Genomic DNA, 9,506 nt, shown 5'->3' on the forward strand with positions numbered 1-9,506 from the left:
GTGGAGGTCTCGAGTCCCCCTCCGAGAGCATCACCAGAGGGCAAGGCAGGCTTCGTCCCCGTCAACTCGGAGTTCTCGCTCGATCTCGAAGTCCGTGGAGACCTAGGGGCTTGAATAGCTTGAGTGGCCGAGCCCGACTTACTGCAGTTTGATGACCTTGAAGATTTAGCATCTCGAGGGCCCGGCTTCGGAGCCCGGGCGGGAGCAGGGGAAGGAGGCCAGAAAGACGACTTGGACGATCTTACTTCTGTCACTTGTTGGGAAGTCTCCCCCCTCGATCGCCCCGCTAGGAAGGCGCCCGAGGCAATATTCATGTCTTACCAGGAGAGCACGAAATTCTTAGAGGGCTTAATCTGATCCATTTTCATTTCAGAAGCTGCAAAAAATCCAAAATCGGGGCAAGTCAGAAGACTTCTCAGTGAAAATCACAAAAGCAAGATTAAAACGGGCCTCCACGAGGGACAAAGTAATAAGATTTTTGGCTCGTCTTGACCCCCCTAAAGAAGGCGATGAACAGACGCGCCGTGGGTGTGAACCCCCAGCTCAGACAAACAGATTCGAAGGAAGACAAAATCAAGCTCACATCTTTCTGAGAGTCGATTAAACCAGAAAGATGAGGATCGAGGAGAACGATTCTCCCCTTCCGGCAAGGGGCATTAACGTAAAAAAAGGGATATCCAGGTATTTCCTGAGAATGAAGTTTCGGATGTTAGACGAGGTGACGCTAAACTCTAGGTTGACGACATCCGAGAGATTAGAGCTATCCCTGGTAAAAGAAGAAACGTACCGTGAAAATAAAGACAGGGGAACGCAGATAGCAGCGTGCACGAATGACCGAGGAAAGCAGGAACTGGGAGAAGATGGAGAAAATTTGGAAATCGATATGACGATAAGGTGAAAGGGTGTTCTGAGGCAAACTGTATTTAGATGGCGCGGTCATAATGATTCTCGGTATTTACCCCCTCATCAGTCGGGCAATAACTGATGAGAAGGTAAAGGGGCATTTGATGACCGCTGGATTTCTCCATCCCATTACGAGACCCGGCCGATAGTAGCAGCCCACAATCAGAAGGCTCCTAAACCCCCGAATAGGCCGGGCCCAACTCGTTCCTCCTCCTGATCGGACTCCTATTTAAGTCACTCAATCAGACCGACCTGGCCCATTTCAGCCTTAAAGTCAGCCCTTCCCTAGGTTTCGGTCCTTTTTCCTCAAACCCGGTCACAAGAGGAAAAGATTGCGGGTCCAGTCATTTCGCAGCCCTGTCCACTCGCACGCCGAAAGGAATTAAATGCTTGCCTGATGCAGGGAAGGTCCTGGGGTTACCCGTACGTACGGATCTGCATCAAGGGGTAAGTAGTCCCATAGCGGAAAGGCCATCTCACGTGAGGGAGAAGAAAGAGGATAAAAGGGAGGAAACAGTCTCCTCTGGAGGCTAAGTTTTTCTAATTTCACAAGACTCTTGTAAAACCCTATTTTTCTGGATCTCAGATTATCAAACCCCAATCACGTTATCTGGAATAACATTATCATGGGTCTTTCACTGAGTGAATCCCCAATTTGGTCCGCTGCTGGGTCGAGGAGCATAGACTTGAATCGAATCTTAGGGTTGTAAATGCACTTGTCGATATGTATGCTAAGTGTGGAGACTTGGAAAAGGCTAACGATTTGTTTGAGAGTATACAAGATAAGAATGTGGTTTCATGGAATGTTATGATTGGAGGTTACTCATATGAGCTTATATAAGGAAGCGCTGGGGTTTTTTAGGAGAATGGTGGAGTCGCATGCAGAGCCTAATGGTGTGACCTTGTTAAATATATGATGTCTACATAAATTGTATAAAAATTCACTGGAATTATGTAATATAAGAAAATGTTGTGCAGTAGTATATTATTCTGAAAAAATTAAAGAAATATTGTAAATTAATTTCATGATTATTTTGGTTGAGCCAAACAACTATTATTGAAATAGTTAAAAGCGAATTTTCCATTTTCTGAAGTGAATGTTAGCAATATTTTATTTCCTGAACTGAATAAAATAACTTTTATAATTATATTTGTGGAAATGATTAAAGTATTGTGATAATCACTATTCTATTATAAAAATGTATCCAACCATTAAAAAGTGGTAGAATAGTAAAATAAAATAGATACTAAAAAGAGGCGGAACAATGGACAAAACAAAAAGAATATAAAAAATGTATAAAAGTCCATTAGTTACGTATATGTAGTATATTAAAAAATTTTGTTATGTTTTATCATGAAAAATAAAATATAAAGATAAAATATTATCTATCATGAATATAATCATAGTTAAATATTATTATTATTTATATTTTTCTGAAGGAAGAATGGATAATATGGTTATGTAGGTTAATGAAAATATTTAATAATAAATATTTTATTCAATACTTTATATTTTATTGCTTTATAGATTTTATTGCATTATTTTTCCCTTTATATTGCTTTGCTAGTTTTCTTATTTTACATTGTTGAATAAACTCTAAGTTATTTATTTAATTGAATTCTTAATCCATCATGAAAATATGTCCTGTATACAATATCAATATAATATTTAGTACTATAAAATTAATTTAAGTTCCTGAATGGCTAAGCTTCAAATGAGCCGATAGATAATATACGGAGGAAAAATTTTTAAAAGATAATTTGTTATTCTCTCCCAAATCTTAAAGACAATAAATAAAATTATATTGAGACCGTGAATAAGAAAATTATTGATTATTTTTGTTATACTTATTATTCTATATAATAAATACAAGTAAAAAAAGTTACATGATTTGTCCTCTAAATTGTACTATAAAAATATTATTATACATGTTAAAGTAAACTTAAAGTTTACCGATCAAAATGATTTACTATTTGGCATGATCGGTTAGATCATCTCAAATCAATAATAATACAAAAAAATTTATTGAGAGTTCATATATTTATCTATTGAAAATTCAAAAAGTATAAATGAATTTTTATTTGCTGCTTGTTCTTAAAGAAAAATGAATTGTAACATCCAAAAAAAGAAAAGAAAAAGAAAAAAAAAGAGAGAGAAATTAAAAAATTTAAGTTTAAGACAAGTGGCTCAATGCTAGCCACTTAATTAAATTAATTTTATAAATTAAAAAAAAAAGAGAAAAAAGAAAGAAAAGAAAAGAGCAGAAGAAATCATCTCTTCCCATCCCCATTTTTCCTTAAAATTCTTCTTTCTAATTCTACTCCATTTTTTTTCAATTTTTTACCCAACTTGCTAGCCCATCTCACCTAAGTCCTTTCCTTAGTTAAATATTCAAGGCACAAGGAAGAATCAAGAAGAAAATTTAAGGTCGAGAGAGATTGAATAGTAATTAAATATTAGAAATTTTAAAGGTATGTTAGGGTTTTTGATATAGATATGTTTTTTATAATTTTTATGTGAATATTTATGAAGGATATTGTATTAATATGATTTATTTATTTATATTTCACAAAGAAAAAGTAGAAGGGAAGAGTGAAAACTCCAAAGGGAAAGGAAATAAAGGATAGAAAATTTAAGTTTGTGGAAGATTTTGGAAAGTTTAAGGTTTGGAAGATTTTGGAAAGTTTAAGGTTTGTGCTTAACTTTATTTGAATAAAGTCAAGAATTTGTCAATTATGTTCTATTTGAAAATTTTATTATCTTAGTAGAATTAAATTAAGTAAATAATATTTTAATTATATTGCATTATCAAAATTTGAAAAAATGACAGACTTGATAGGAAAAATTTGAAAGAGAAGATTTATTCGATTAAAAAAAAGTGTTAATTAGACTAAATAAGAAATACTACTATTTATATGTTAAACGTTGTAAATTGATTAAATTAGGGTTAAAAGAAAATTGTTGGATAAAAATAAAAAAAATGAAAATGAAAGTGTATAGTGGGTTAGATATTTGGTTGAAAGTATACTAAGGACTAAATTAAAAATAAGTCCATGTAATTTAAAAAGTTATGTAATTAAAAGTAATTTTTTCAAAGATTTGAATGAACATAATTAAATGTTGTAGGAGCTATTGCTTTAATTATAAAATTAAGATAAAAATAGAAATTAAAAGAAAAAGAGAAATGAGATATGATGTATTGTGATAAATAGAAAAAGATATTAGATTAGATGATAAAAATAATAATAATAATTAATTAATTAAAGATTAAATCATGAATTTGTAATTTATGTAGTTGAGTTAAATTAATAGATTTGCATGATATGACAATATTTAAAAGCAAAATTGTAATATAATAAAGTATTATGGATTGAATAATTTAAAGTTACACTATATTGAAATTTTTGTTTTCATGTTTAAATGTATAAATTATTTAAAGGCTTGCCCTAATAAGTTTGGTGGGAATTGTGAGTTAGTTTAAGGCGTGACATGCCATATACAGATCTTGGCATGCCATATAAGTTTGCAGTACTGCACTATAATTACACTGATTTTTAGGATACAATGAGGTATTGTACAGGTACGGTGATATACTCTACTGCTACCGTTATAGACTCGGATTTTGAGCCATACAGTTATTTAGCACTTTATGTCCTACAGATATAACTTTCTTATCTGACTTAACAGTCCCATTTAAATTTATAGGATCAAAAAGAAAATAAAAATAATAAATAAATAAAAGTATTAAGAGAAAACAAAACTTTTTACATGAGAAAAAAAAGACTATGAAATTAAAATCTGTATAGATATGAAATAATAATATGATTTAAAATTATTTAAAATTATTTTTTATATAGTTTATTATCATTTGTTTGATTTATTGTTGATAAATGAATTTTGATTTAAATGTTTTATTTAAAAAAAAAAAGTTGAGCACCACTGATGTAACGGTTAGCTGTCTATTTCGGCTGCGGAAGATGTCCCACATCAGGAGATAATAGAAAATCGGAATTGTATATAATAGCTAGCACGAAACTACTAAATAATTTGGGTTAACCATTTTTGTAACGACCCGGAAATCGGACCGCTACCGGCGCTAGGATCCAGATCGACTTAAGGTCGCCGGGACCTGTAGCAAGCCTAACATACATCCTATATACCTGTTAAATCCCATACATGATCATGCATATACATAAAAACTTTAAACTTTTTCATTCACCAAACTCAACCTGTGCATGCACTATACATTAAACATACAAACCCCAGACTAGAGCTCTCAACAAATGCTCTAGTTGGGTCATCATTACTATAATCAAGCTTAGTTAACATAAAACATAATTAATTCATTTCATTAAAAAGGCCATGTACCAGAAGGGATTTACATACACCAGGGCCAAGCACAATTCTATCCACAATACAATTCTTTACCTTACATCACATTATAACATTTTACATTACATGTCCACGACTAACTATTACATACACACAACTTCAATCTGGAAGACTCCCCGGTCTAACCTGTACCTGCAAACCTGGGGGTTAAGGGAAAGGGGTGAGCTACTAGAGCCCAGTGAGCAGAATAGAATAATATTAATTTTAAAATATATGCTTTCATAGAATGCATCACATCACAAACAAATCACATCAAGGATGGACTTGTCACCAATAGCCCTCTACATAATCCAATCATGCCAGGGGCGTAGTGCAGGCCACATCTGGTCTTTCTCTTACACATAACATATCATACATATCCAATCGTGCCGGGAGCGTAGAGCAGGCCACATCCGGACTTTCTCTTACATTATGCCAGGGGCGTAGTGCAGGCCACATCTGGACTTCCACATCATATCATATCATATCATATCTCATCATATCGAGGACTAATGGGTCATCCAACATCCATCTACATCAACATCATAATATGCAATGCAACATATTCGTGGATTCTATTGCAAACAACCTAGTAAATAACATGATATTCATGATGCATGAACATGCTCAAAACTGATTTAATTTGATGCATAAAGATTCATTCTACTCACCTCAGGCTGACTCTGAAGCAGCTAGCTCACTGCTGAAGTCCTCGGTTCCTCGGGTCCGAACCTACACAGGTGGACTCAAAATGAGGGACCAAACATACATCAATATGACTCTAGACATCTCCCCAAAAACTCCCTAAAACACCATAAAACAATCATAGAAATCATGCAAAGGAAGGCTGGACAGGGCACTTTCGGCGGCAAGTTCGGTGGCCAAAAGTCCCTCCAGAGCCGAAACTCAGTCACTTTCGGCGGCACCTTCGGCGGCCGAAAGTGGTTCCAGAGCCGAAACTCATGCATGTTCGGCGGTACCTTCGGCGGCCAAAACTCCCCTCCAGAGCCGAAAGTCCAACTTTTGAGGGCACGGTTCGGCAGCCAAAAGCTTGCCTCCACAGGCAGGTTCGGCTGCCGAACCTGAGTTCTTCCAAAGTAGCAGAACTCAGCCTCCACATGCACATTTTGCCTCCCAAACCTTTCAACCATGCATTTAGCTATTCTACAACATGCATACACAAGCAAACAAGTATATAGGGGTCTCAAACAACACAAAGCATATACACATACAACATACATTATCCATAAACTCAACATTAACCCTAACAACAATCAACTAACCTAAACATACATTTCTATCCCATAACCCTTCATAAAACTTGTTTAAAACATGGGATAAGCTAAAGATCTACCCTTACCTCTTGAAGATCGAGAGGGAAGGCGACCTAAACTTGGAGAAATGGAGGAAGAGAGCTCCGGAGTCTCCAAGCTTCAAATCTTGACTTTAGCTCCAAAAATCTTCAAAACCAAGTTAAATAACTCATAAAAACATGAGAGACTTGAAGGAAGAACACAAGATCGACAAGGGAGGATGGAGACTCACCTTGGCCGGAAATGGGGAGAGAAAACTCGCCCCTTTCAGACAGGAGACCCATTTATAGGTAGTTGGCCAGGCCACTTTCGGGGGCCTAATGTGCCTCCGCATGCACCCCATGTTCGACGGCCGAACTTGAGGTTCGGCAGCCGAACCTGGGTTCTTTCTTCATTCTCTTTCTTTCTTTTCTTTAAAACTTTAACTCAAATCCTTTTTTTTCATAAAAACATAAAATACATGAAAACATTTTATAAAAACATGATTTTACCCTTCTAGAGGTTTTCGACATCCGAGATTCCACCGGACGGTAAGAATTCCGATATCGGAGTCTAGCCGGGTATTACAATTTTGGGCCAAGTGCAAAGTGGGTCCAAAAGTTATTTGAGTCAGTTTGGGCCGAGTTATTTCAATTGGTATCAGAGCCATCCTGGGTCAGACAAATTGTGCAGAGTTAGTGGACCTGCGAGGAAAGGGCTACTCGTGTGAGACGAGGTGGAGCCGTCCGAGATATTAGCGAACCACAATACCCGAGGGTCCGTTCCTGGGCCTGCGAGGAAATGGCTACCCGTGTGAGATGAGGTGGAGCCGTCCGAAGTACTAGCAAACCACAATACCCGAGGGTCCAGTCCTGGTTAGCAATTGTAACCGATTCAGTTGCGACGAGGACATCGCAAATTTAGCAGAACCGAGTGTAACGGTCAGCCGTCCCACATCGGGAGATGATAGAAAATCGAAATTGTATATAATAGCTAGCACGAAACTACTAAGTAACTTGGGTTAACCATTTCGGGCCAAGTGGAAAATGGGTCCAAAAGTTATTTGGGTCAGTTTGGGCCGGGCTGTTTCAACTAAACAATTTACTTAGCGCGTAGGAATTTATTTTTCCTCGTGCAGGTTGTAGTTCCAAGGAGCAGTAGATTAAAATCTGCATCAACCCAACCAAAGTTACATCATTAACTATCTTGGGGTATATTTTGCAAATTTTATATAAAATTGGTTTTGGAAATATAGGCCGGACGGTTTCAATTAGTATCAGAGCCAACCACAATACCCGAGGGTTCAGTCCTGGTTAGCAATTGTAACTGATTCAGTTGCGACGAGGATGTTGCAAATTGAGCGGGACCGAGTGTAATGGTCAGCTGTCTGCTTCCGCTGCGGAAGCTGTCCCACATCGGGAGATGATAGAAAATCAGAATTGTATATAATAACTAGTATAAAACTACTAAATAACTTGGGTTAACCATTTTGGGTCAAGTGGAAAGTGGGTCCAAAAGTTATTTGGGTCAATTTGGGTCAGGCTGTTTCAACTAAACAATTTACTTAGCGCGTGAGAATTTATATTTCCTCGTGCAGGTTGTAGTTCCAAGGAGCAGTAGATCAAAATCTGCATCAACCAAACTAGAGTTACGTCATTAACTATCTTGGGGTATGTTTTGCAAATTTTATATAAAGTTAATTTGGGAAATATGACATGTACATAAAGTTTTATAATGAACTTGCTTGATTTGAGTTGAAATTCTGTTGATATTGAAAGAAGTTTCGGGGTTAAAGTTAAAATTTATAGAAGTGTGATATTACTATTCACAGGTGGAATTAAGCTCATATTTCAGAGGAAACTCTGTCGGATTTTCTGTAAAAAAAAAAAGGACCATGAATTACATGATATAAATTAAAGGAAAAATAAGATATCTGTCACAAAATGTGATGTCTCCGATTTGGCTAATTAAATAATCGGATAACGAGGTGTTACATGAATTATGAATTCAAAATCAATTAAAATTGGGATTAGACCTTCTGAATATCTGGAATGTATTGTAAGTAATATTGATGGTCTCATATATCCACCATGTGAACCATTCAAATATTTTGTGGTTTCAATTGATACATCAATTATATGATCATATATGTATTTAGTATCAATTTACTATTTAAGATTTATAAGATCTTGCATAAATAATTTGATTAAGAGCATATTATTCAGATTATTCAGTTGATGTTAATTTGTTTAGCAACAATGGTGAATTCATGTCCTAAATATATATTAATCGTTGGCATAAAGAATTAAACACCATATTGTTTATGTTTATACACAAAATATTTGATTATTTATCAAACATCAATAATTGATTACAGAATCATAATTCATTATAAGAAAATCCCTCTATTTCTGAGTTAGGACATTGTGCAGCAACATTTATATGCATCAAGCCGATATATGAAAAGTTTTCCCATTTACAATTGGTTTCGAGTCAGGAACCAACTAGTTCCCTTCAAAGAATTATTTAGATGTGTAATATATTTCAATTATTCCATCACAACATACTAAGATAGGCTCTCAAAGGATATTATAAATATATATTGGGTATCAACTCTAATTTAATATTTAGAGTTTTTCACTTGAGATTTATTTATAACAATTTTTAGTAAATTAATTTTTCCATATTAGAGGGAGAGAATAAACAGCTGAAAAAATAAAGTATATGAAATATTTTATTCTTATTTTGTCTAGATGCTACGAGGCAATGTGAAAAGAAAATTCAAGTCGGCTGCTAGACATATTTACTAACTCAAGAAAAACAAGCCAGCGGTATATGCTCCTATTAAAATTAAAGTCCCCAAAAGACCAGCTGCTTATGTTAATAAGTTTATGATATGCCTGAAACATGATAAATTGGTTGATTCTAAAAAAAAATCT

Source organism: Manihot esculenta, chromosome 6, assembly GCF_001659605.2.
Source record: "Manihot esculenta cultivar AM560-2 chromosome 6, M.esculenta_v8, whole genome shotgun sequence".
NCBI classification, from domain to species: Eukaryota; Viridiplantae; Streptophyta; class Magnoliopsida; order Malpighiales; family Euphorbiaceae; genus Manihot; species Manihot esculenta.